Raw genomic sequence first — 27,731 nt, forward strand, 5'->3', positions numbered from 1 at the left:
AAAAAAACTGGGACACTACTAATGAGTGCTTGATAATGTTACACCCCCTGAATTCCTTCAATATTTAGCCATAAAGGGATGAAATTTGAAAATATGGACAACTGTAAATACATGGAAGGGAAGAACCTCAGCAAAAAATATATATCTCCCCATTCTGAGGGGATTTAAATATGTACCATAAACTCAACACAGCAGGTTTGTGTGAGTGCTATCTAAATATTAGCATTTAGTTTCACCCTGCCACAGAAAAGAAACTTCAATGTTTGAGCAATTCTTCAGGAGGGAGGTCGTTCTTCTTCGTCAGAAATTCAAAACATCACAGAAACTGTGACTGCCAGTGCTTCACCAAAGGAGCCGCTGGAATCCTTGCTCTAAGGCATGAGCCTTAACACCAGTCGGTACTGACTACTAACTGAATGAGACAGGAGGTGCTCATGCTCATGCTTACTGCCACCCTGCAAATTCACCATGATGTGCTTTGAAGCTATACTTCTGGTGTTGGCCAAAATGATGCACATCACCAAATTCACAGATGAATGTGACTATTAACACGTCAAATATGTTCTGTTTAAAATAATTGTTCTGTAATTTAGAATCAGATTATTTACCGACAATTCTGAAAAATAACCTCCTCATTCCTCATTTAGCCTGCCAACAGCAGACACAAGTCCCAACAAATGCCATTCAGAGAGATTCATGGGAAATGTAGTAACAGAAGCAGTGATTCAGCTGAGAGTTTGAAGAATCTTTGAAGAATCATAGCATTGCTTTCCCAGGCTAAACGACTCAATTCAGTTTCAATGTGCTTGGGTGTTGAAAGTGGGGAACAACAAGGCTATAGACAACAGGTGCAAAGCCAGGTGGTCCAAATCTCAACTGGAAACAAACCAGCCCTTTCTGTGAGAGACTAGGGGGCGTGTGCAGCATTTCAGCCACATCAAGTGGGCATTGAGGCCCAGAAAATGCGTTGGCTTCTGGGCTACCACAGATGAGACACATCATCATAACTACAGTGCCCCCCATGAAGTACTTTTACTTTGTTTGAAGTGCTTGTTCGCATTGTTGAGGGGAACAAGGCAATTTTGACATCTTTGTACTCAGAAGGGCAGATATTTTTAAGGGGGGGCAGGGGCATGGGACCGGGTTGTGGGTGGAGGGTTTGTGTGAAGCGGGACATCGGGGGGGGGGGGGGGGGGGGGGGGGACTGGGAGCAAGGGGCACTGGGTTGATCTCCCACCAAAGAGCAACCAGCAACACTGCAATACCAATGACTTGAGTAACGGGGGCAAATAGAGGAGTCTGTGACTGCAGCTCAGAGGCATGCTTTTAATGTTACAGGGGGGCGGGACACTCCCAGGACCACATCAAAAACAAGGAGGACGAAAGAAGAAAAAAGGCGAGAGAAAACTGCACGGGATGTCAATCTGCGACTAAGGGAGGGAGGGGAAGTAGGTGAGGAAGAAGCGCGGCTTTTGTTCCGCGGTTGAGATCATACCTAACGGCTGAGCTCAGTCTACCAATGACACAAACTGGAGGGGCCGAGACGACGTCACCCACTTATTTAAAAGACTTCTTTCTGACAGGGATGAGCTTCTCCATGTTGCCTATTGTGTTGCGGTGTTGCTAAAATTGGAATATGTTGCATGGACTACAATGGCTGGGGAAGGTGAAGGGGGGTGGGGTGTAGTTGAATGGTGAGATAAGTTTAAGGGGAAGTCAGTTTTCTTGACCCCACCAAATACAGTCTTCACAGATGTAACCTGATGATGTAAACAAGGACTTCTGGTGTCATTTGGTGCTCCTTGTGTGTAGCTCTGTGAAATGGTCCATGATTTTTTATTTTTTCATTTTTGTTAAATTGATATCCTTTTAAAATGTCATCCCTTTATTTCTGTAAAGAACATAATTAACAGCATCTGCAGTAAAGCATAATTTTGATCATAATGTAATCATGCCTTCAAGAGGATAGGGGAACCTCCATGAAACCACATTTCCCGCTGTTGGTTGCACATCTTTATGTCCACCCACATTCTCATTTAACCCTCTTGGCAAAATAGTTCATAACTTTAGAATGATAGTGCTTTTCAGTGAGCATTTCTTGACTTTTTCCATAGTTTAGCAAGTAACTCACCCACTAAGGAACACACATACACTGTGTTCAGTTTCAGCTTTACTGAAATGAGAAGAAACCCAGCAAAAGTGTATTAAGATGCTTTACCTCTCACCAATTTATCTACAGTGTGAACTACAATGACATGGCTATATAGTCTGTAAATTTTGGTTATTTGCTACTATACAGTTAATGCAGACATTTAGTAAATATCGTAATCAAAGCAAGCAAGGACACTTTGTCATGTAAGACAACCAAAGCTGTAATACTGAGCTGACATGCTGCAATCGATACACCTTTTATCTGTTCTGTTCAGTCAGCGTCACTGACACCAAACACCCACAGATAGGGTTGCCAGACGTCCGGTTTTCGACCAGAATGCCTGGTTTTCTAAATATTTATTCAGGTCTTGACTGGACAATGTAATGTTTAGTCTGAGTAAGTGATGGAAGAAATTTAGATGTAGTCTGTAATGAATTTGCACGAAAATGACTTCCCAGTCCAACAGAACAACCCTCGATTCGAGGGGAACCTCTCAGTCCATCGTTGGTTCTAAGGGGGACCCCATCCTTCACGCCACCCAGTCCAAAAGCCTCTGACCACATTCATGATTGTGCTTCCGGCTGTGCATGTTGTCCAGTTTTGCAAATTGAAAATCTGGCACTATATGTTTGAGACACAAAATGACAAATCACTTCAGTGGACATGTCAAGCTAGTGCTTAAACAGAACAAGGCCCAACTGCCACTTTTCTGATTAAGCCATGCAGTATAGAAGAGCTGGGAAATCAAATTCCCATAATCCCTGGAATAAGGTAAGAGGTCACAGCAGGGTTTGAATGCAGAGGCCTGAGCCTGTCTGTACCAGCCCCTGATCATCACCAGGATAAGGCTGAGCTTGCCTTCCTACCCAATAATGAGCATAATGGTTCACACCCACAGAAGCTGAAAGGAGCAACTCACCCCCAGAACACCAGAGAAAGGAGACCCCATTCAGCCTTCTGATGCCCTGGGAAGTGTGGATTCTTGTGGAGGTGTGGGCCAGAGGAAACAAGAAACTAAACAGTTCTTACCTCTTGTCACGACATATTAAACTACAGTTACACACTTTCTGAATGTAATGAAATCCAAAATCAATAAAGGAATGGAATCTCTTCAAAACATCAGCAACATTAACTACATAACCTTTTTCTCCATCTCCCACTGAAACCTCAATGCTGGCAGTAGCCAGGCTAAAACACCACATCGCAAAAAAGGCAAGTACAGAGTGGTTAACGGCAGCCGAATCCCCAAATTTAAAACTCATTCAGGTTTAAACTTCGGCTGACCGAAGCAGCAGTGCCTCCAGAATTATCGCATTAACACGTCTCCCAAACCTCCATTCATTTTGAACTGTGTTCACTGCTGTGTGTGGCCATGGGAGGATCATGTGATTTAAATATTAGGGAGGATCTATGGGAGGGACAAAATTGGCAGGAGTGAATTATTATATTCTCCCAAGATTATTCTTTACATACAGTACAGCAGATACATTATAGTTATTATCTTCATTAGATAATTGTCATCAGATAAAAAAATTGGCATTATTTCCAGGTCTTGTTTAACTAGCATGTAGATTGTACCATAGCAGTTACAGATTTCACAGTCAAGATCCTGGACTGAGATCCTGTGCAAGATAATCCTTACAATAGATGATGATTTGGTCTTGTGAAGACCCAACTTCATTTTTGTCAAAGTTGAATCACAGTATAAAGTGCCAGGTATAAACGAAAGACATCAAAAGACATCAAGGCAAACTCCTCAAAGAGCATTGGGTAGCTCTGAGGCTGGTTCCTCTGCTGTGACCTGCAGGGTGTGGCAGTGCCTATCACCTGACTGATCCCTGGGATTATGGGAAAATAAAAGCGAAGGAATACTTATAGACAGCAGACGTTTCCAGGTGAGCAGTCTGTTTGTCCAGTCTCAATGCAGATGGGCTTGGGGCTGAGGTTCTGACTGGGGGTGGAGACAGAGAAGAATGTGGTGGTTCTGATGGGAGTGTTCAGGGGGGCATCAGGCATGGCCAGTCACCTTTTCACCCTTCCCAAATCCCATACAAGCTAGGCTATGGTAATGGAATGCTTCCATTGCCCTCCAGCTTATTTTGGCCAGAGAATGCCTGGCCAAAACTTTTTGAAATGTGGATCGCATTGACTAAATGTCTGAGGACTTTAACCCTTGATAGTTTTCCAAGTGGTGTGCAGTCACAAGGGAGGACGTACATGACCTGCGCGGATATACCACTCAATAATACATAATACTGCAGATGAGGGAGTTTGTCATCATCACACTCCAGTGTAATTCAGGAATGGTAGCAGTCTGACCTTTGCTCAGTAGTGTTTGACTGAGCCAAGCTGCATGCAAATACACATTCCATTTTCTTGCAAACATTTTATCAACCAGTGAATGTGGAAATTCAGCAATAGAAAATGTTGCGCCTGTATTTTGGGTTTCACAGTGTGCTTTTGGTGTAAAATCATTTCATTATCAGTAAATGGCTTATTTTGACAAACATACAGTGCCAAACAATAATCTGACAGAAGCCAAAAAAAGGAAAGGAACTCACTGAAAGTTATGAAAATTTGGTGATGCTACAGTGTATACATGCTGTGTATATGTGCTATCATTGCTGAGTATGTGTACTTTCCTCAGTGATGATGTATAAATACTGTGGGAATGACCTCAAAAATCCAGTTTTATTCCGGTCTAAAATTAGCAGTTGATTTTTACACAATATTCACTGGAGTGGTAAACATCGGTGCTGGCTTTTAGACTATTTTTGACTTCACAAGACTGTTTATCCCTGAGGGTCAGCGATTTGTCCCTGTCCATCATCGATGAAGCAGTGAGCTGTCAGTGACCATCGTCTGGAATCCTGGAATAAAGCTAATGACCGTCCCACCAGGGCTGCCTTTGCACTGAGGATTATTTGTAAGCAGACCAATTATATCTTTAGTTCCCATCTCGTGGCCAGGAGGCAAATTTGAAAGACTAGCTCCTTGTGTTTTAGTCTAGTCCGACAAGTTCATTTTTCCAGACAAACAAGACAGGTAGAGACTTCTCTCCTCCATGGTCTCCTGAACACTTTTTTTCTTCTCTTGGATAAGCACGAGGAAAGTGTGACACCCCCTTCCCCCCACAAAAAAATAACATTTGCTTAAATGTGGCTCTCAAATTTGGTTAAATCCTTAAATTTTCTTAAATATGTTTCACACCATTAACAATATATTAATTTTAGGCCTCTGTTCAAGCTAGCTACAACATGTTCTGTCCGCAATAGTGAATAATGAACTTAACATGATATACCTTATAGGTAATAAGAGTAACAAATTTAAAACAAATTGTTTTTTTCTTTCCTTTACACAATAGCTGGAATGGATAATAGTAAAGCACACTAAAATTCATATTCATATGCAGTAAGAACTAAGTTACTTTTGAACTTAGGAAGGAGCATTGATTATTCATTTTCATAAATGTTTTCACACATTCAAAAAGAAAAAAATATTGCAGATGGAAAAACACTGACCAATAAATTTATTGGCAAAAAAATATGTTTCCAGCTAAGCTACACAATAATCCTAGCAAAACTTTTAACTAAAAAATTAGTAAAAAAAACACCAATACAAATAGATTCGTCATCACCACCTTCATTTAGCTAGCTAGCTCGATGCACTGTACTAAGGGTATGAAATGAGTCTGAGACTAACTAAGTACATTTGGTAACGTTCTTCCTACAGTTTGTGCTTCACTGCATGAACACATGACACAAGCAACAATGTCACACAAGAAGCATCTCAGAAGCCTGTCAGAATGGGGGCACTACAAGGCATTGTGCAGTACCATCACAGATGTCAATGTCTACGTCAGGCTGTGGTATCTCTGATAAGCGTTTACTGTTCAAAGTGTATAAAGCGAGACAGCTGTGATTCAGCTGATAATGTGTTTGCAATATTTTTGGGTAGCAGAAAAGTCAACTGACCTATGGATGCTATTGTTCCTGAAAGACAAGTTTGTCTTGGGTTGACTTTGAAATGTGTTCCTTTTTTAAACAATCTTTTCTTCACTGGACAAGTAAGACAAATCTATATCGTAGAAAATTATCTTTTGAGTTCATCAGTGAGAATGAGACATCTGATTTTAACTGCTCCATATATGCATGCTAATCCACATACATATGCACACGGTCTGCCTTATTTAAAAGCATAGAGCACAATTACTGGCTGTAAATCTTTCATCAGTGAAATGTGAGCTGAGCACAGAGGTTCTTTGAGGTGAGGGACAGATGAGATTTGTGAACTCTGGCACCTGTGCATTCAGGCTCTGGCAATATCATCTCATTGGCTTTCTTGTGTTTTCATTGGTTTTCATCTGATGTTTGTTCTATGCTGTAGTTTGTGGGTGTGTATGTTTTTCTGTCCTTTGAGGAAAGCCATGGTTTACATGGTCTACTTAAGTCACCTTTGATATATGCATATTATATATTTTTCGATTCAATGCAGATAGTGTACAATTATGTAATTCGGTTAGATGAACTCAGTTAAACTCAATGAATTAGATTCATAGTAGGGATGAATAACTTTAATAATTAAATCAACCTGAATACTTAAATCAACACTGAGAATGTTATGATATTCATAGAAATTATATTATGTTGCTGTCCTATAGCAGTAATTATCTTTACTGGGACGTACCAAAAGACACAGCGATAAGTAATGATGAATAAATAACTTGTAGCAGTGCACAGTGATTAAAGTAACTTACATTTAAGAACAGTTTACATTCCAACATATTCATATTGGTTTCAAAACATAATTTATCTTATAGCTTTACCGTTCTGGGAAAGTACAGTTTGGGTGGTTCACCTTCCTTTAATCTGCAACCTAAGGTTGACCCTGGAAATGTTCCAGCTTTTAACCTTTAATTTTACAAGGCCTCGCCCCTACTTGCCATTTATGATGCATATATCTATGAAGAAATTAAGTCAAAGTTAAGTTCAATTAGTATTTTTCAATTTACATATTCTTTCAAATTTTATATTTGAGACAATACACTTACGGAGAGAGATTAGAATTCCATTCAAAGTTGCACGTTCCTTTATCCATGTCAGCAACAAGGCATGAACATACAAAAATCTGTATGGGTAAACTATGAATGCACAACGCACAAACTCCACAGAAATGGCTTTAATTATTGTGTCCTTGAGTACATTTATTCATATGTTATTTCTGCTTTTAAAGCCTTGGTGAGAACAGCAAATGTAGTACTTATTCCCCGCCAGTAGGGGCAGAACAGAACTGGATTCAGCATTAAGTACAGAGTGTGTGTGTTGGGGGGGCGCTTAGCTGCTTGTGTGTGGCTATGTGCATGAGGGTGTGTGTGTGGGGGGGGGGGGGGGGGGGGTTTATAAATTAAAAGGTGACTAGCTGGGGGAGAGGGGAGGAGGGGGGGTTATCATTAGTAGGGGCTGGAGCTGGCCTCTGGTAGTTCCAGTAATTACCTCACAAAGGGTGGTGTTCGCCTTCCCACTGTTTTTCCCACACTGCACTGCAGGCTCAGAATTCCAAACGGCCCCAGACCTGCAATCTCCGTGGCTTTACTCGGCTAATTACTAAGCTGTCCCATTCTTCACGGCACTGTAATTGCATTTTAGTGCCTTTTTTATTGATGTCGCCCTGCCCAGCCCCCTTTCCTACCTTCAAGTACTCAGGGTACTTTAGGGGAAAAAAGACAAAAAGCTAAAAAGAAGCATTATTCATTTACACAAATACTGGGAATGGGAACATTTTTGTGTGAGTATTTTCACTTCACTTGTTCACTTACAATAATATCGGAACCTTTGTTTATATATATATATATATATATACTTTCATGAAGTCATGTCAGATAAGTCAAAGTAGACTCATTTATTAAGTACAGGTTCTGGATGAAATCATATCAGCAAATAGAATCACCTTGATGGGATACTGTACAGCTCAAGGCAGTCACAAGGTATAATAGGGACTACATTAGTCACACATACTTCACCAACAAATAATGTATAATAGTTAACTGTGGCTGGCAATGTAATGTCATGTTCATTCATTCCTCTCCCTCATGTTCATGTTGTAATGTGCAAGGCAACCAAAAATTTTAGTACTTTGTAATAGCAAACTTAATGATATCCTGCACACTTTGGATCTTGGCATAAACTAAGCATCCCCCACATTGCTGTTATCCATAAATTGTCAGTAGAGAATGTTCATATTTACAATTCTGTTTTTGTTAATATTGGTATCAGTAACCATACTTGAATTTATGGAAATACAGAAAAGCAGCACCTTCTATAACAGTCCTTACGAAAAGGGGAAAAAAACTACTAGTGTGGTAATCTGTTCCCTGATACAGAAGACCAGTCCTGGGCCATGAAGCTATCTGGTGGGAAACAGACCCAGACCAAAAGTGGAAATGTTGCACCAGCAGGAGGCATTCCTCCCTCTTCATCACAATTTAATGTGCCCTATTAAGGTGCCGAGGGGACACGCCAAGGACATCCCATTAAGGCAGAATAGAAACGGCCACAGTGTCAGCACTGATTAGAAAAATCTTGTCTGAGTCATGTCACCTTCATTCAACAAAGCAGTTGTTCACATTAAAAATGAATTAGAGCAGAGTCTGGGGGCTCCAGAGTTTATAAACCCAGGCTTTGGCCTGGCTGTGCTTACTGGGGTCATAAGCAGACGGCCCAACCCCAGGGTGTCCTTCCCCCTTCCTTCCCAGTCACTTATGGACATCCATTTTGCAGCCCTCTTTTCTCAGATTTACGCGAAGCGTTCCTGTAGCAATTCACCAAGCACAACAATTTTATCAGTCCAGCTCTATAAAGGAAAGAAAATCTAATTGCCTTCATGTACCTGTTTTATTCCACAGCAGTATAAAATTCTCGTCCATCAGAAATAAATATATGTATACATATTTCTTAGATTCAGAAAGCAGGGCGGGGGTTCCACAAAAGCAGATTGGTTGCCCCAGACAGGTTATGAAACCTCTCCACGTGGGGCTCAGAAATTTAATTTAGAAGGACAGGAACTCACAGTCACTCCATTGTCTGGCAAAGCCTTATCTTATCTACCGCACCTAATGTGATTATTGAACAAGCTGGCACGAAGTGACAGACAGATTTCACCTACAGCCCAGTTGTAAAGGTAAATATAATAAAGGATGCACTTGAGCTATTAAGTGTGGATTTTTTATTTATTTATTTTTTTGTTTTCTCATCCAATTGTTCTGGTCCCTCTCCCTCATATTCCAACAGATATGGAATGTGGAAAAGCCCAGTAAAATCCTCATTTTCTATTGTGTGGCCTGTAACGCAACTCAACAGTTGTATCTGTCAGTTTTGTGAGATTCCCATGTGGCTGGTGGAATTAGTGATATTGGGGAAGTAAGGAATAATATTTTCTCACAAGAAGCCTTAATATAATTTGTGCCAATACTGTTTGTGCATAACCATAAGAAATAAAATAATAATAATTAATCAAAGCCTGTGGTGTGTTTGTATGTATTTACAGTATGTGAAATATGTGTAGGTCACTTAAAATATACCCTATATCTGTGTGACTATTTCATTTGACCTGCCACTTAATATTGGCATTCTGAGGATGTTTTCATAGCTAAATAAACTGAAAGGTTGGAAGAGTGGAATACAAAATCACTCCAACATATGAAGGCCTGTATTCAGTCCAAAATTCTATTTCACATGCATTTTGAATTAATTTATTCATGCAATGATATATTTATTTTATGGTTCCACAAGATTTACGGTACTTTCAGTGATCACTGCATTTCCATTGGAAAGCAGCATAAAAAGTAAAAAAAATAAAAAGGGGAGCACTTGCTTGAGCAAAGTGCATAGCAGTTAGATTGAATGTGGACTTAGGGCTAAACCACACAGCAGGAGGACTGAAATCCATCCCAAGTGTCTTACGAGAGGTCATTATATGAGCCTTTTTATTTTAAAAAAATCTGAATCCCAAATATCCATCCAAATAGCTGCTCACAGTAATAGTGATGCCACCCTTCGTGAGTCACAAACAAGCAATTATAGGCTACCCATTGCTTTGGTTTTCTTTTTTTTTTGCGTTTGATAGGTCGGCGCCGAGGGATAATGGCAAAAATGCCCCCATGGGTTCTAATCTGACGAAACTGATGCCAGTGGGAAAATTTCTGCCATGGAGGGCTTTGTGTCAAAACCCAGTGTGAAGAAGTCTAAATCTGTTAAGATATGATGAGACTGGCCTGTCCAAAAATGCCAAGGTTACCGGACACTAATCCCCCTAATGCCGCTGCCTGAATTGGAAATATGCTTCCATAGTGCACGTGTTTATTTTGTGGCCTACTGAGGTTATTTAAATTACTCAACAACCAAAGCTGGGACAAGTTCTCTTTCCCACCCCTAATACATTATTCTTCGATGTTCTATTTAGTGCAAATCATTGCTCACCATATCCATGCAAACCCAGCCCAGGGAAAACATCTCATTATAGGATTTAAGGAAATCTGGTCACATTCCTGCCTCTGTCAAGCTGTTCGTCTTTTCTTAAATATAGTTACTTTCTTTTCACAGGGAGCTCAAATTCTCGACGTTCCAACGCCGGACAACCAAACAGTTGCTGTTTGGAAAAAGAAAGGGAGAAAGGAAGGAAAATGGCGGCCGGATTAGAGGATCTAAACAGAGGATAAGGGGATAAGAGATTCTTGGTGTGATCCATTTTAGTTTGAAAGATGGAGGGTCTTAACAAGGATTTGAGACTTTAGTCTGCTTTGTGCCGTTGTTTTCGTCCAAGGCCAATGCTTGAGAATTGTTCGGAGTGTTTGCATCCTCCTAATACACACACATGCATAGACACACACACACTCACATGTACACACACACACACACGCGCACACACACACACACACACACATTCTCCATACTCCCTCCCAGCCCCACTACCCCCTTATAGTACCTGGAATCTGTTCATGATTGGTCAATTGATAATTGATAGTTGCCTTAAGGAGAAGAGTGTAGAAACAAACATTAAAAAACATTATTTTTCTGTAACTGGCGCTCAGCGCCAGCGGCCATCGTCCACCCCCAACCCTCTTTCCTGAAAGGGTGTTCTTGTCCTGACACGGGAACTTGTTTGACAATTTGGCCAAACACAAGGAGATACCTTGAATTCCCATGACTGTCATTTTTGCACAACAGCAACAGTTGCAGAACTGTGGGTCAAGCATTCTTGTGCAGCACCCTATTTGGCACGTCGGCACAAGACACAGTGATCAATGAACCTAAAAGAATGGCAACCACCATGAATCGACACCTCTTTAAATCCCCCACCTCACCAGACCAATCCCCACCCCTGCCCCACCGTAATTGCTATGTAGAGCAACCCAATTCATCTTTTCCATGATCCATACTTCCCTCTTTCACCCTGAACACACTGACACCTCTGACCCCGCCGTGGCTGTCAAATGGCTTTTCAGTGGGATTCAATAAAGCGAAATGACAAGTCCTCTGACATATTAGCGCAAGAGCTCCAGCCAGCAACAAGAGTCTCCTGCCTGGCAGCTACTGAAGTATTTCTTTAGCCCTGAGGTAGACAGGTGCGTTCAAGAACAACAGCAGAAAAAAATGCATCAGAGGCTCTCACCCTCAGAGCACAGGTGTTGGAGCAGAGAGGCATTACCTCAAAAGACTGACTTAAAGAGACAGAAAATTCCTCTCTCCTCAAACGGTTTGTGTATGTGTGTGTGTGTGTGTGTGTGTGTGTGTGTGCATGTACGTATGAGTACATGGGTGTATGTGAGAGAGCAATAAAGAGTACATGTGTGAGAGGGAGTGTGCATTTGCATTTGTGCGTCTGAGTAAGACAGAAAGAATATGCCATGTTAAAGCACAATAGTCTGAGAAACATGAAGAGCAATATCATTGTTTTTCTTCATTAAAATTAATTCATAAATAATTGTTTCCTGTATGCAGTTTAAAAAAAATTATAAATCCAGTATATCACATTTTAACCCCTTAAAATCCGCTTAAAACCCATGGGGTTTTTATTAATAAAAAAAGCCTCTTAAACAAACCCCATTATCTCCAAAACTATATACAGTACAGACATGGTTCAAAGCGTGAAATAAAGAGCACATTTGTACATAAATCAAATGCTGATCCTACAGGAGTCTCACAGTAAACATACAGGATGTGTTCATTCTGAAAAACAAGTAAATCCAAACATTGTATTTTGTTTATACAATACAATTATTTCCTGATAATGCTCACTTTTTGCACCAGGAGCTTAAAACTGCTTACGCTATTTCCAGGTTCACAGCTTATTTGGCTGAATGGTCAGTCTGCGGTTCATAACTCTGAGGTAGCTTGAAGTAACTCTACTGTACTTTTTAGATATTATAAACAATTACATTTCAACCACATGCAACAGATTAGACACTCCAACCTCACAAAAGGATGTGTCAGGATGCCGGCTCATCTCCTCTCAAATCTTCAAGAGGTCAACTGAGCAGCCAGCTCACGCTTAACAGGTCAGTCGAACTTTAGATTTAGACTGTAGATTTAGCTATGGTTTCTCAGTCCTGCTCACCATGGCCAGGATTCTTCATCCCAGTTCTTACGAGCTCCGGATGTAGATCTGTGTGATAACCGGCATCAAAATATTATAGCTACCATCTTGGAAAGTGACACTCCTTCATGCTTCAGGTTCATTTAGGCTCTGTACTTCTGGTTTCCTTCCACACCCTCACACTCGACCTCATCACTTATTTAAAACATCAGTACCTTGCCAACGAATTTCATGTATGCTTTCCATTCGGAAATCTGTTTTACAATTTTAACACCAACAAAGCTGCATTTCCGATCATTAATTAATGTTGGCACCACACCTCAGAAAGGCTAACATTAAAGGAGCATTCAATAGCAATGCCCTGGCTTTAATAAATCAAAGCTGTCATAACCACATGTCACTTTTGACTTTGCTGACAAGTGGCCACAGTTGCCAAGCTTCTGTATGAGTTTGGCCAACCAACGTATGCTACAAAAGGAAAAGTGCTTGTGGCCTTCAAACAGGTTTGTGACCTGAAAAGACCTGGCAGTTGGAACATGGAAATTATGAAATAAATCATACAAAAAACTGATGGCACTATGTTACAGTATGATTTTGTTTTTTTTCCGGCTTAGACATTTTGAATTAAAAAAATATATATAAAACAAAGAGAAGTTTGATACTTTTTTTCTGGCCTGAGGGGAAAATACAATTATTCATTGGCACAATTAGACCCTTGGCTTGTGCTGCAAACCTTTCACAGCTTTTTTTACTCAAATAGTGGACCGATATGATGCTCAGATGTAATTGCACACACACAGGTATGTAGTAGCTTTCCTGTTTGTCGTTATTAAAGACCTGCTGGGTTAAACCAGTTGATGCATATCCAAAATTAATCAGTCGTTAAAATCTCTATTCAAGTTTGCACAAAACAGTGTATCTATGCAAATTAGCTACAAACCTGAATTTCCATTGGTAAATCAAGACTGACTCATGAGACAGAATTATTTGCATACTGAATTTTAAAAAGATCAAATGACATTGTGGCCAAATGATACAAGTCTCCCTAATGTGCTTTTGCATATGTTTTAGTGAAAAACACACTGTTTCAGTTTTATTGTTATGTCACCCAAAAACAATGCTTTTGTGATCAATGGATGGGTTTTAATGTTGATCATTACCAGGCTGCTAAAGACGCTGCACAGCCTAGGACATCAACCATTTAGTCATTTTTCTTTTATTTTTAATACAGGCAACCTTTTTTCTCATCAGATGAACAAATACCAACCAACCTACATACTTCCCTTCTCATTGTTCTTAAAGCACGGTAGTTATGTATTTTGTTCAAGCCCCCAAGATTTTGTTTGCTCTGTTGCATATCCTCATTGTCACTTTTCATTGCAGCCTATTTCTGCCTTCAGGCATTGTAGTACCTACTTATACTAAATGGGTAACAACGATGAAGCTATAGCCCTGAAGCCTCTTTCACATGACAAGAATAAAATACTGCGTTCAATGCCAAGTAAGGGGGTTGGCAGAATCAAGTGCCGCCAGCTGCTGAAACTTGATGTCATTCATCCAGGAAGACAAGGGTTTGGAAAATTGTGAAAAATCAATGATAATGGCAGCTTACATTATTCTTTTTGGGTTACACAGATCAGGAAACTAAGAGACACACAGAATAAGCTGTTATTTTATGTTAACACACAAGGATGTAATGTGTTTGCACATTCTGCGAAAGGTCAGCAAAAAAGTTCAACCAATTTGAACTTTGAGAATCGCCACTTGGTGTTAATTTTGAGCTGAGCATGAAGCCAGGTGTATCATTGACGTCAATGCTCCTTGCATAGGAAATTGATGGTTTGATGTCATGTTGAGCACTTTGACACTGACCACGTGCAACCATGCTCTACAGGAACATTTCACTCAGCACCATTCTGGCCTGAAAGGGCTCAGTTTGCGTCAATTTCAGAAACAGCCACAGCTGTTGAGTTACAGTAACTGCTCCAGGTCTGAGGTAGCAGGTGAGCGAAGTGTTAACTGTCCCAGCTTCAAGGTGCTAGGGGAGTGAAGTGCTAACTGCCTCAACCCTGAGGTAGCATTCTGCCTGTTCATTGTCCAAAAAAAGAGCAAAAGGAAAGGAAGAGAATCCCAAATTGTGTGACACATCAAGGTTGGGCACCTGGCAGAGCGCTGGGCTTTGACAGCACGAGGCTCACACACAGAGCGATTACACTCACTGGAACAGAGGTAACGGCAACAAAGACCCACACCTAGACCACCTGGGAGATCTATTTGGAAGCATGTCATAATTTTCTGATTGGTTTTTCCACAGTTTAACTCCTGGAGGAGAATTCAGGGAGCACCTGTCAGTCCACTGGCTGTTTAAATACGCAGATGTAAAAGGAGTGTAGGGGATGACAAATCACTGGAGGATTCCGTGCCAGGTGAAGGTCCCTTTTGATGGGCGGGTGGGGTTGGAGCCGAGCGTCCTCAGAATCTGCATGGACAAGCTGCGCATTCCTATTCCATCCAAGGTGGGATGGGGTCACAGGTTTGCACCGTTTGCTTTTTTCAGCAGGGTTTGGTGGTTTAACTCAATTAAGGAATTACCCAAGGTGGGGCTAACAAAGAAATTATTCTTCATGTAAGGTTTGTGTCAGCTGAGAACCAAAGCCTCTTCCTCACTTGCGTTCCAATGACTTGGAAAATCTAATTAACTTATTCCATAGTGCTGCTCTTTGATGAGTTCCCTAAATTATTATGTGGTTTGGCAGGGGCATTTGTCTGTCATGACCAATCGACAAGTTTTTCATTATTCTAAGCTTCTGAAGAGCATAAATACAAGCATTTCCCTTTATCACCAAGCCCTGAACTGCAGGAAATGAAGGCAATATGAAGGCATATCAGACATTGTATTGATATTCAATGTGCAGCAACATTCACTGGTGCAGTATTGCTAGCATGTGGTCCAGTATGTAATGCCTTATATCAAATGTATGTCGTAATCAATATTCAAGTATTATTTGTTGTTGACAGGGTTCGTACAGGTTCATAAGGCATAGATTTAATGTTTTATAAAATGAACTTCTGATATTGAGAGTTCATTCTAAAGGCTTCCAAATCAGAAGCTAACATCAGCAAGTCAGATTCCTTCATCACATGGCTTCGTAAGTTTGGATACAATGCTTAACTCTGGATACAATCTAAGTATACAGTATATCTAATATACTTGGATTTCCAAAAGGCATTTGATAAGGTATCACATGAGAGACTTGTTAGTAAAATGAAGGAATAATATCTGAGCAGGGAACTGTTGGAAGTGTAGTCCCACAAGGGTCAGTGCTGGGACCACTGCTCTTCCTTATTTATATCAATGACCTTGTCAGGGATATAGAAATTACATTATTCAAATTTGCAGATGATACAAAACTGGGAGGCCCACCTAATAGTTTGGAATGTACTAAAGTAATCCAAGAGCATTAAAATAAAATCCAGAAGTGAAACCTGACAAATGAAATTCAATATAACCAAATGTAAAGTTCTGCAATGTGGGAAATAAAAACACAAGGCTGGATTACTTTATGGGAGGAACAAAACTGGAATGTGCTCAATTTCAAAAAGACTTGGGAATAATGGTTGATCAAAGCCTTTCAGGTTCTAGGCACTGCACTGTAGCAGTAAAAAAAAAAAAAAAGGCCAACAGGATGCTGGGATATATAGCCAAAAGAATTTAATATAAATCCAAGGAAGTTATACTTATCTTATACAATAAATGTGTTAGATGACACTTGGAGTATTGTGTGCAATTCTGGGGAATGTACTACAAGAAGATATAAAGGCTTCAAAGATTCAAAGAAGAGAAACCAAATGTATTCCTGGTATGAAAGATAAAAGCTATGAGGAAAGATGCTTAACCTCTTCAAGCTCAGTAAAAGGAGACTCAAGTGTGATTTGATTGTGGCTTTTAAATTGATAAAGGGGATCAACAGTGAACTACAAGAGATTCTTCAAGTTGACTTCTGTTCATACAACCAGGGGACATAAATGGAAATTAGCAAAAGGTAAATTCCGCACAGACATTAGGAAGAATCTTTTCACGTAGAGAGTAGTCAATGTGTGGAATAGCCTGCCAGGTCACATAGGAGAGGCAAACTTTGGGGCTTTTCAAGACTAGACTTGATACGGTGTTAGATACTATCTAGTTGGAAGGTAATCAGAGCACTAGGTACAGGAAAGTCAGGAAAATACTGAGCCACTTACTGACAAATAACAAATATGAAGACTAAAAAAAGAAGCAACACAACATGAACAGCAGATTGTAAAAAAATAACAATAAAAAATCTGTACACCATTATAAGTATAAAATTAGTTTTGTCAGCCGATGTAATAAAGTGTTATAAATTTATTGACTGATGTTCCAGCAATGCTAAATTTGGCATCACATTAAAATATGATTATTAAAGCTGATAATATATGGAGAAAATAATATGAATGATATTTGAATATAACATTCCTTAAGGTACATATGCCAATGAATTAGCATAATCTGTAATTAAATGTAAGACTAAAGAAAATCTTGAAAAGTGGATTTAATGAATAACAATGAATGCCCTGAAGTGAAATGGCTGCTCTGAGACAGGTGTCTGAGGAAATGCTGCCAGCATTGGAATAGGCCAGAATTAATTTAACAAAGGCTGTCTTCATTTATTAATTTTGAACAATGACACTTTGTTTCTTGATTTTTTTTAGGGCTCACAGCTTATATGAAGCAACAGTTTTTTTCAGTTTGTCAATGAGTGGCAAAGCAAGAGACAGTCAATGTAGATACATTTCAACCTCAGCAAATCAGTTACAATAGGCATCGTCCCAACTGATGTTCGCTGTCGCCAGTCTTGTTTCAGTGCTGCTGTCAATCATGGTAATGTTTTCATTTTTGGCATACAGTAGGGTTTACAAAAAATGAATACATGGACCCATTAAAAGGATTTGCTCCATAAGAGACCCTTTTTTCAGATCTAAGATGGAATATACATTCAGGGTATTTATATTTTCAAGGGTAAATAAGGTGTTGTTCTCATCACCAGAGGCATGCTGTGGCAGTTACAACACTTTCAAATTAAATGGGTCCCAAAAAGCAGAGGGGCCCCAAATGCCCACGAGAAGTTTTGAAAAATGTTAACAATAAGATATGAATTTTAAAATTTTAATGTTTCCCTAAAAACAGCTGTGCTTTTGCCATTTGCAGCTGCATCACCACACATCCGAGTGCTTTCCTGAACTCTGACCTTTCTATGACAACGTCCATGACAACTGTAGATGCTGGAATCTTCCAGTTAACTTCTATTTACATCCGTCTGTAGTAGCTAGCTAAGTGGCTCGGAGATAAAATAGTAAATAAAAGTAAATAAAATAATAACTAAAAATTGCAATATTCTAATGTACTACTATAGGGAGGGACTCAATTTTTTGTACTATTCTCTGACACAAACATAACACTGACAGGTCTCTAAAAACTTCACTAGCTAACTTCAATGCAGGAAATGTGTACAAAATCAAGAAATTATGCAAATTTCAAAAGCTAAAGCAAACACAACAACGGAAACATCCTGCACAAGAAGAAACATACTGCAAAATACCCAAAAAATGTAAAAAGGAAACAGACTGAAAGTTCTGCGCTGTGATATATACTCCAAATTAAAAATATAAAAAATGGTTGGAGAGTGGTTGCATACAACAGTAGGCTATTAAGTCCTGAAAAAAATAAATAGTTGCCTTTACTTCACAAAATATAAAAAATGGTTGCATTTTTTAAATAAAATTATGGGCAGTGGTTTAATGCAATATTATTACGTATATGTGACATCTTACCTTAATCTGTTGAAGTCACATATACTCAATAGTATTGTGTGCAAACACTGTCCAATGATTAATTGTTTTGAATGTATGTTATGTTTTATAGGCTTATGTAATATATTTTGGATATTATAGCCTATGCTAAAATGTTATAATTGGCCGTTCTTATTTTCATTCCTAAATTGCATTTGTACCAGTTTTTCTTTCTAGAAGTGTGTTTGAAATTTTGAAACGGGCTCTGATGGCCCGCAGAACTTCTCTGCTTATCACCCACTGTGTTAAATGGTTAAATTAAGGCTGGAATTAATTTTAGAGCAGGGGTGTTGAATTTTTATAGGAAGGGGTTACTAAAAATATGAAGTTATGTGACTTACTGTATGTGTTCTATAAAACAAAATATTAAATAATACCATAATCAACATTATGACACAAACTGTGATGCAAATCATTTAAAAAAATGTTCTTAATTAAATTTAATATTTTTTATCCCAATATTTTGACTTGATGATTTTCATATTAGCACCATGTGGATTGTACCATTAAATTTGTATTACTTTGGTTGCCTAGAGAAGGCTTGATGCTGTTGCATGTGAGGACAGGGTAGAAGGATGCTTCCTGTTCTTGTTACTAGGTACAGATGAGCACATTTACACCTACACAAGGCTTTAACATCAAGTGTTAATTGAGAGCTAGGATTATTGGGAGCTAAGTTTCAATTGGGAGGAAAGTCTTTAGTAAGAGTGTGTTTACATGGGATGCTCTCAAACTGGCATTAAAAAATCGAACAATTTCTGGGTGCTGAATTTCAAAAGACTGGTCCTGTGCTTCAGTGCCCCTTCAAAAGTAACAAGGAGAAACACCCAATTTAAAAAAACAGGCATAAAAGACCTGTAGGCTGTCCAATAAAACAGAATTCTGTCTATCATGGCTTGTCAGTCAAAAATGAAAACTTTTGCTAAATTTGATTCATTTTCGCCACATCTACTAGTAATCAATTAAGCCCCGCCCACAATTGTAACTTTAACTTAACAATCATTTACCACTCTTCACAAGGTTTTTTCTTTTTTTCTTTTTGGCTGAACGCATTACAAACACGTCACCACAGGGTCCTTCCGTGGAACATTCGAGGACAAACTCCACACGGGGAGCTCTGGGGAAGTGATGCGTACATTTCGTTCTGCGACCGAGGACGAGTGCAAAATGTTATGTAAATCCCCTTAACGACCTTTTCAGTAGGCCAACAATCGCAAAACAAAGGTGATTGGCAGCCGACACCATGGGGCCCATTTGTCTCTTGCCCCGGCTTGTCTCGCTCCACACTGCCCCCTACTGTGAGAGGCGTGGGGTAGGGTGCCCAGTGGAACTCATTGCCAGTGGGTAGAGCCAGCCGGGGCCCTTACATGGCAACGGCGGGGGCCTTTAGAATAATGTCCTGTTTGTTTCCTGCCCCCTCCGGATTTTGGCCCTAGCGTTATCCCACCACATCGGGCGCAGAGGGAGGTGGCCATGCCTGTCCGTCCGTGTTCCCGTGTCACTCCCCGTTGTATGGCTCAGAACCCCATTGGCCACGTGAACGGACGGGACACTTTGGTCTCCATTGTGTTATCTTTATGATTATGTTGATCTGACACTCACTCCCCCCCACCCCCCCAGCCCCTCCCAAAGAAGGATTCACAAAAACCACAAGAGGTCTTCACCACATACACTTCTTATGAAGGCTATACATCCGCCATGATGACAAATCCCTCTCCCAACTCTCTCTCTCACACACACACACACACACACCCCTTGCCCCCAACCCCTCGCTGGGACATTTTATTCTCTCCAGGCCCCGTCTCAGAGGGGAGTGCGGCTGCCCCCTACTGAGCTGCAAGATCCATTTCCTACAGTGCGGCCTGTTTTGTTCCTTGGCGGTCCTCTTCCATTCAAGCCTGATGGCCAGCCTCACTCCCCTGCCTGGTCCCCAAAAAAATCTAATAGGATTTGCTTCCATTTGTGTTTGAAAGGCCCTGGAAATGAATAACGCCTCCAGAATTCATAATGCAAGACCGGGTCCAACGACTTCATTTTTCCCATGTTATAATATTTTCTGATATTACGATTGTCACGGGCTGCCCGCTGACTGATCAGTGGTGGCTGCCATTTGCAGAAGGGCACCGGTCAGTGGGCCTTTGAGCCCAACGGGGCATTGGGCTGGATAGGTGGGTGAGAAAAAGGGGGGTGGAGGGGGGGCGTGGATGTGCGTTGAGGGCAGCGGGGAGTGTTCATGATATACGCCCCCTACTGTCCCAGTTGTAACCTGTTGTCTAGACATCAGGGATGCCACTCCTGGGAAAGACACGAGGCACAGAGGAAGTAAAAGAGGTTGTGGTGGGACGCGCCCGCGTGGAATCGGGTCGGAGAAGGACAGGGTTAATGCTGCTCTATCACTGGGATCTTCCTTCCTGTTCCCAAGGCCATGGTATGTCTCAAATCTGGCTGCTTAATGTAATCCACTGATAGACAACTTATAAACAGGCTTTGGCTGCAGCTGCTGCTATGACAGAAGTTTATTCAGAATCGCATTTTGTCACTTCTCTTTTCATTCCTGTTTGTTTTTCTTTCTTTTGGTTTTTGATCTGCCAAAAGCAAACAATGATCTGCCAAAGCAAACAGTAATCAGCGCCGACCATTCAGAACTGTAAATGTTTATGTTAAGCCGGGTTTTTTAATTTTTTTCTTTGATGGTAAGATATCTACTTTCAGTCATTATTAATCTGGGTATTCCAAAACTTGCAATGTCATTATTAATTAAGTGTTTTCTGCTGGTTATTTAGCTCTGGCAGTTTTTCAAACTATACTTTAGACCCAAAACCTGTCCATTGTTTGTTTCACAGGTCTGGATTGGCTTTATGATTTGAATGATTCCAGTGGAATGAGTTCAGATCAGCTATTTGTGCTGTAGAAAAGCACACTTTAGCATTAAAGAGTTCACAGCTCACAAGATGTGTTGTAAATTAATAACTGCAAACGGCATGGTTGTAGTGTCATTCAGCTGTGAAAATATTAATTTCCTCTGACGTCTGCACCCTAGACATGCATAAATATACAGTGTCATTACTGTGAATTTAGCATATTTTTCCCTCCCTAAATGCACTTATAGTGACATGTAATAGAAATGTGAACACAGTTTCACTAAACACTAAATTGAGTGGACTGATAAAAAATGTTAATGCTCAAATCTTGTTCATATTGTATTACCAGCATTGCAGTTTGCCAGGTTTTGAAAATCCTAAGGAGTAAATTATTTATTTATTTCCTGAGGGATACTACCTGCATTGTCCCCTGAAGACTTGACACCATAGCCTTCTTTCCTGGTGAAGGTGTGGTGAACTATCACAATTGCTGGCATTTGTTTATTCAGTGCCAGTTTATTTAGATTTGAGCCACTGAACCAGAAACCGAGAATAGACTTCAAGTTTTTTTTCTAGCTTGAACACATATCAAGCTACACTTTTTGTTTAAGTGACTTGAGAGCAACTAGTTGTCAAATGATGCCATATCCAGCCCATTACAAGATTAATATCTTATTCAAATCCTTGTAATAAAGAGGAGTTTGAATTAAAACGGCATATAGAAGTGCATCCTATAGGCCAAGACTAGGACCAAGTTACTTTTAGCTTTTTCCAGTTGTTGGTCCTTACAGAGTTTAGGATTGAGTAACTTTGCTTGACAAATAACAAAGGTCATAAAAGAACTTTGGTATGACTCCAAAGTGTTTTCCAATTCTTTCTCTGCATGTGCTTGCTGGTAGAAAGATGAAACGACTCAGCCCTCCTGGATACATTTTAATGGAAACTATATGTATGTATACAGATTTCATTGTTAGGATTGGGAAATGCTACCCTATAGCTACCTCATTAAAAGCACCTGCGCCTGCAATCTTTGTCACTGGATCATGGAGGGGCCTGTTGTCAGTTGTTCAATTGGAATCACATTGTTTTGGTTGCAAACAAAGCTTGGTTTCTGGATCTGCTCCGCTCGGTCTTGTTAGCTGTGCGTAATACTGTGGTCCTGGGGTTCGCACTGGGACAGAGGGACTTGCCCACGACCGAGAACCAGGAGGCACAGAGCGAGCATTGTTGATGCACTCTGTGCTGTTGCTCTACTCACGCACAAACTTGCCACCTTTACTGGACCACACATCAGACATGGTGGCATTACAAGATGGTACTTTTCTCCCCGTCTTTTTTTTCACCTTCCAGGCTTTGCATTCAGGGAACAAAAGAAGCACTGTATTTTGTGGAATTGACATTAGGCAATGTACGAAGCCTTGCTTCTTCTTTCTTTAAAATCACTCCTCAAAGTCTTTTATTGCATGGATTATTTGCTTAGCAGACACCTTCAGAGTAACTTATGTGGTTCAAACTTTCATATCCAGATATAAGCTGGATATTTACCAAAGCAGTTCAGTTTAAATATCTTGTTTAAAGAGCAGTAATCAGTCATGTCTTCATGATAAATACTGTATTGCTTGCTATTTGCTAATTCATCTGTGTTAATTGACCAGCAATGACCAAAATCTGTCTGCACATTTACTTTGGTATAGATGTGTCATCTGATTCTTCTTATTTCCAGATCTAGCAAATATCAGTTCAGATCTACTTAAATGAAATTTTGAAATTTTGAAATTTATTAGACTGAACCTTGAGTCTGTATTCAGTCAAGATAACTATTGTATGAAGACAAACCTTAAAAGAAGACCTCTGCTGCTACCAATCCACTCCACAATTTCAAACTAATATGTATTTCAGAGTGTTAATGTTAAGCTTGCTCTGCTTAATGTGAGATCAATATCTTTAAAAGATTTAATCATTTTGTAATTTATAACACAAACTTGGTTATGACTTTAATTATGATTGGTGACTTTAATTATGTCCTCATGATACTTTTTTTTTTTTAGCTCTCCTAGGGCCAATGGCTGTGGCCCTATTGTTGTCAATGCATTCTCTCTCTTCTCAAAGTAATGATGTTTTAAATTATGTGTGATAATCCTGTTGTCTCTGATGCTATCTATTGTCCACCTAAACCAAACAAAACCATCTGTTAGCCCTACTACTTGTGTTTAGTTTGCTGCCAATTGTGGAAGGTTTTTGTGCTTCTTTGGTAAATGGTAAATGGACTGCATTTATATAGCGCTTTTATCCAAAGCGCTTTACAATGGATGCCTCTCATTCGCCAGAGCAGTTAGGGGTTAGGAGTTAGGTGTCTTGCTCAAGGACACTTCAACATGCCCAGGGCAGGGTTTGAACCGGCAACCCTCCGACTACCAGACAATCGGTCTTACCTCCTGAGCTATGTCGCCCCCAACGTAGCTCAGGAGGTGTTAATAAGATTAACCATATCAGAGTTATAGCATCATTACTCCTCCTGTTTCTGCTGTGGACCTTCCATGCCCTTGTCCTGATTTGTTTACCCATTTAGGCTACTCTCCCTGCATGTTCTAATAGAGATTATGCCACATATGATACCTTACTCCAGTCCCTTTGATATCATTCCAACAAAACTTCTTAGAGAAGTCATGGAGGCAATTGGCCCCAGTTTGCTTTATTTGCAGTCTTGGATAAGGCTAGGACGAATCTGTTATATTGCACCACCTGTATCCACCAGAGTTCATTTCTACAGTTCCTTCAATACCTTTTCAAATTCTGAATGCCTACATTTAAAACCATCATTTTAGAAAAGAGTTTAGGAATTAAGTTCCAGTAACTGAAAGCATGACAGTATTCAGATCAAACAAAAACAGGAGTAATCCTGAACCTAAGCAAGGCAACTTACAGAACATTTGTGTATTACAATAACTCAGCGGTATTAAGGATTTTTGATTGTCATCTTTATGAAGTTTTATATTGAGTTGGAAGGTATTTTGGTGTGCAGCTCCATAGATGCTGCAGAAATAACAGTCACAGCTATCCATTGCAAAACTAGTCAACTCAAGCTTGAGTTTGGTTTGTTTTCTTGTTCACACTGAACAAGGTTTGTGAATGTGTTTGTGTGTGTCTGTCTATATATTGTATATATATATACGTGTGCGTATGTATGCATATTTTTGTTAATGCAGCAAACACAAGTCCAACACCAAGCCATCAGCATTGCTCCTTTTGTCAACATCCTGACAAAACTTTTCATGTCACAGGAAGAGCTCCCTATTGAAACAATATTATGTGTTGGTTGGCTTCCAGTTTTTTGGCATGTTTATTACAGTACTTACTTGCCACAGGCATGGTTTTTATACTGTTTTCCTATCATGCTCTGAGAAACATGGATACAAAGAGCTATTCACGATAGTGTTAGATGAAAGTGCCTTTTACTATCGGTCATCATACCAGCGTTTTAGTGTGTTAGAGGACAAATATCCCTTGCTCCTTTGTAAAATGCTAATTCTCTCTTACTTTGTGTCTGTAGGATGCCTTGTGTACAGTTGTGACAACCAAATCCTTGCCAAAAGAAAATAAAACAATACTCACTCTGAGTTGACCTCAGCCTACCACAGCCGAATACAGGAATGTGACAGCGGACATATTGCACCAACCTTCTATGAATGGAAACCTATGTTTATGAGCTCATATTTGGGTATGAGCTCATAAACTCCATACAAGCTGCAATAATTGGAACTCTGGGTGTATCAGGCTCTGCTGTGAAGGTCAAGAAGGAGTGAGACAATGGCACAGAGGGTGTGGGGAGTCAGGTGGAGAATGGGATTCTTTCTTTGGATTACAAATAGCTTATGAGCACACTTATGCAACAGGAAGTGGGCCAGACGATCATGAGCAAACATCTGGGATTAGGGATCATGGGTTTGCATAACTTCTTGCAACCATACAAGACACAAGTACATCTCTACAGCCTTCCAAAGGTCATTCAACATGTCTCTGATTTTCATCATTAAGAACTCTGGACCTTAGTTGTAGTCTCTGATTGAGTGGGACCATGAGTGACTTCTTGGTGCCAGCGGCAGTCAGCCCCTGGAGGGAGCATTTCTGAAACCAATGTGATCATGGTTCTTCAGGACTTCTGTGCACAGGATGATGATGTGCAATTTTCTGCACGTTATGTTGTTTCTTTGCATGCTCACAGGATCGGTTTGCCTTTCAGGAGCAATGAAGGAACTCTTTCCGTTACTAACACACCATGCCTTAAACCCTCAGAGCAGACACCTGATCTCAGAGCTTAAAAGGATAGTACCAGATACCACCAAATTCGACAAAAGATACAAATTAAGTAGTGTGAAGAGGCCATGTCGCAAAACACAGTCATTCTTTTTGAAAAGTGCTTGTGCTTTCTTTTATGTATTAGGGTTTTTTTTAGACACACCTCAGCAATTACATGGCTTTGAATAAATGTGTTGGTTACCCTTTATTCAGATTTTTAGATACCTGGCATTTTTGCGGAGGTGATGGGTGGTGGATAGGCGGAGAGCTATGCGAAAGAAAACCACATTTATGTCATGCTTTTTAATTAGCTGATCCCAACACCTTTGATGATTCCAAGAGACCTCATATTTGAAAGGAGCCTGTTAAATTAGACCTTTACAGATAGATCTTATGGAATTCTAAATTCTAAATTATTTCGTTTAATTCAGTGTCAGATGGAATGGCTTAGAGAGAAGCCAAATGCCAAGTCCAGTATGGGAGACATACTCGTTTGGTGGTGTCTTAGGAACCTGTTCCACCGCTACCGTTTAACCAAATGATAATGCTTTAAGCCTCTTTAATCCAGCATTGCAAATGTGTTGAGTTCCAAAAAGGAAAATGAAATGCATGAAATAGTGACTGGTACTGGGAACTTCAAAGAACCCTTAAAATAAATTTAATTTTTGTGGTGTGTCAAATTGCATGTAGTTGCTACACTATTTTTATGATTCACGCAATACTTATGGTCTCCCCTTCGTCTTTACCAAGAACTTATAACTTTTAATTTTGAAGATTAAATTAAAGTAACAGATATAATTATGAAGTTCCTTATTGAATCTTTACAACGTAAGTACTAGTCAGATTGTGTCTTTTTCATATTGAATGCACCTCTCAGATCGCAGATGGTTTTCTATTCAGTGATGTGAAAATGACTCAAAATGTCATATCATTTTCAAGAAGTACTATTGATCTTGTTGTTACATACATCTGCAGGCAGTAGGTCTGAGCCATTTGACTTAATGTGAGCACTTCTCACCAAATCACAAATGAACTGCCAAATTCACAAGCCTTTTCTTTTAAAAGTTCATATGTAGCTGGAACATATCTTTGGAAAACAGTAAATAACGACATAAACATGGCTATCATGAAGAATTTTTGGCAATAGGCAAGGGTGATGCTATAACAGGGGGTCATATAATTAGAGATATTGTGCATATAGCTCTCTTGGCAAGAGCACCTTTCAGGATACCAAAATGGAGGACACTGCTTAAAAACATAGAATTTTAGCTGGTCATCTTCAACAACCTTAATAAATGAATAATGCCGCAGGTTCATCTCTCAAACTCTTTGTATACAGCCGGAGTACTATCAAGCACCCCTGGGCTAGTCAGAGATTTGAGGGATGCCTGAATCATGAACAATTCATATATTGAGATGGGTGGTATTTTTCCTCACCCGGAAGTTAGTCTGCACAAAAAGCACAGCACAGTACCTACAGCTATATAGCTATAGTCAGTGCTAAAATTAAAAAATCCAGAGATGCAATTCAGTTAGTGCTGACATTACAACTGGCTTTACTTTGTTGTTATACACTGTAACAGTCTGCTAACTAGCAGCACTTTTAGCTGTTTGGAATTTGTGCTATTGGAATAACCGGAAATTCAGGTAACGTTAATTCTTGGAGCAGAAATTTTGAAAAGCAAGCAGTATGTATTGGAGAGCACTGCCATGGCAGGTCAAATAAGAGTGGTGTGCTCAATGTCAGCTCTTACTCTAATTTAAAACATAGTTTCAGTCTGTATGTGTGTGTGTGTGTGTGTGTGTGTGTGTGTGTGTGTGTGTGTGTGTGCATGTTTGTGAGTACGTGCTGTAATCACATTTTCAGATAGCACACAATAATTCAGGCACATAAAATCTGTCTGGGTATTTGTTATAGAGTAGTTAGAAATTATTTCTGCATAATGTTTTGTTGAAGGCTGAGT

The 27,731-nt window shown here is 39.9% G+C and overlaps 1 protein-coding gene across 1 annotated transcript in view; it reads left to right on the plus strand.

Annotated features, from left to right (window-relative positions):
- Window positions 1-20,919: 20,919 nt before the first annotated feature.
- arf1 (ADP-ribosylation factor 1) overlaps window positions 20,920-27,731 on the plus strand; it is a 32,206-nt gene continuing 25,394 nt past the window's right edge. Inside the window, exon 1 of the mRNA XM_035428912.1 lies at window positions 20,920-21,038. The gene's annotated coding sequence lies outside the window, so the exon portion shown is untranslated. The remainder of the gene's footprint in view (window positions 21,039-27,731) is intronic.

Source organism: Anguilla anguilla, chromosome 8 (assembly GCF_013347855.1).
Source record: "Anguilla anguilla isolate fAngAng1 chromosome 8, fAngAng1.pri, whole genome shotgun sequence".
Classification (NCBI taxonomy): domain Eukaryota; kingdom Metazoa; phylum Chordata; class Actinopteri; order Anguilliformes; family Anguillidae; genus Anguilla; species Anguilla anguilla.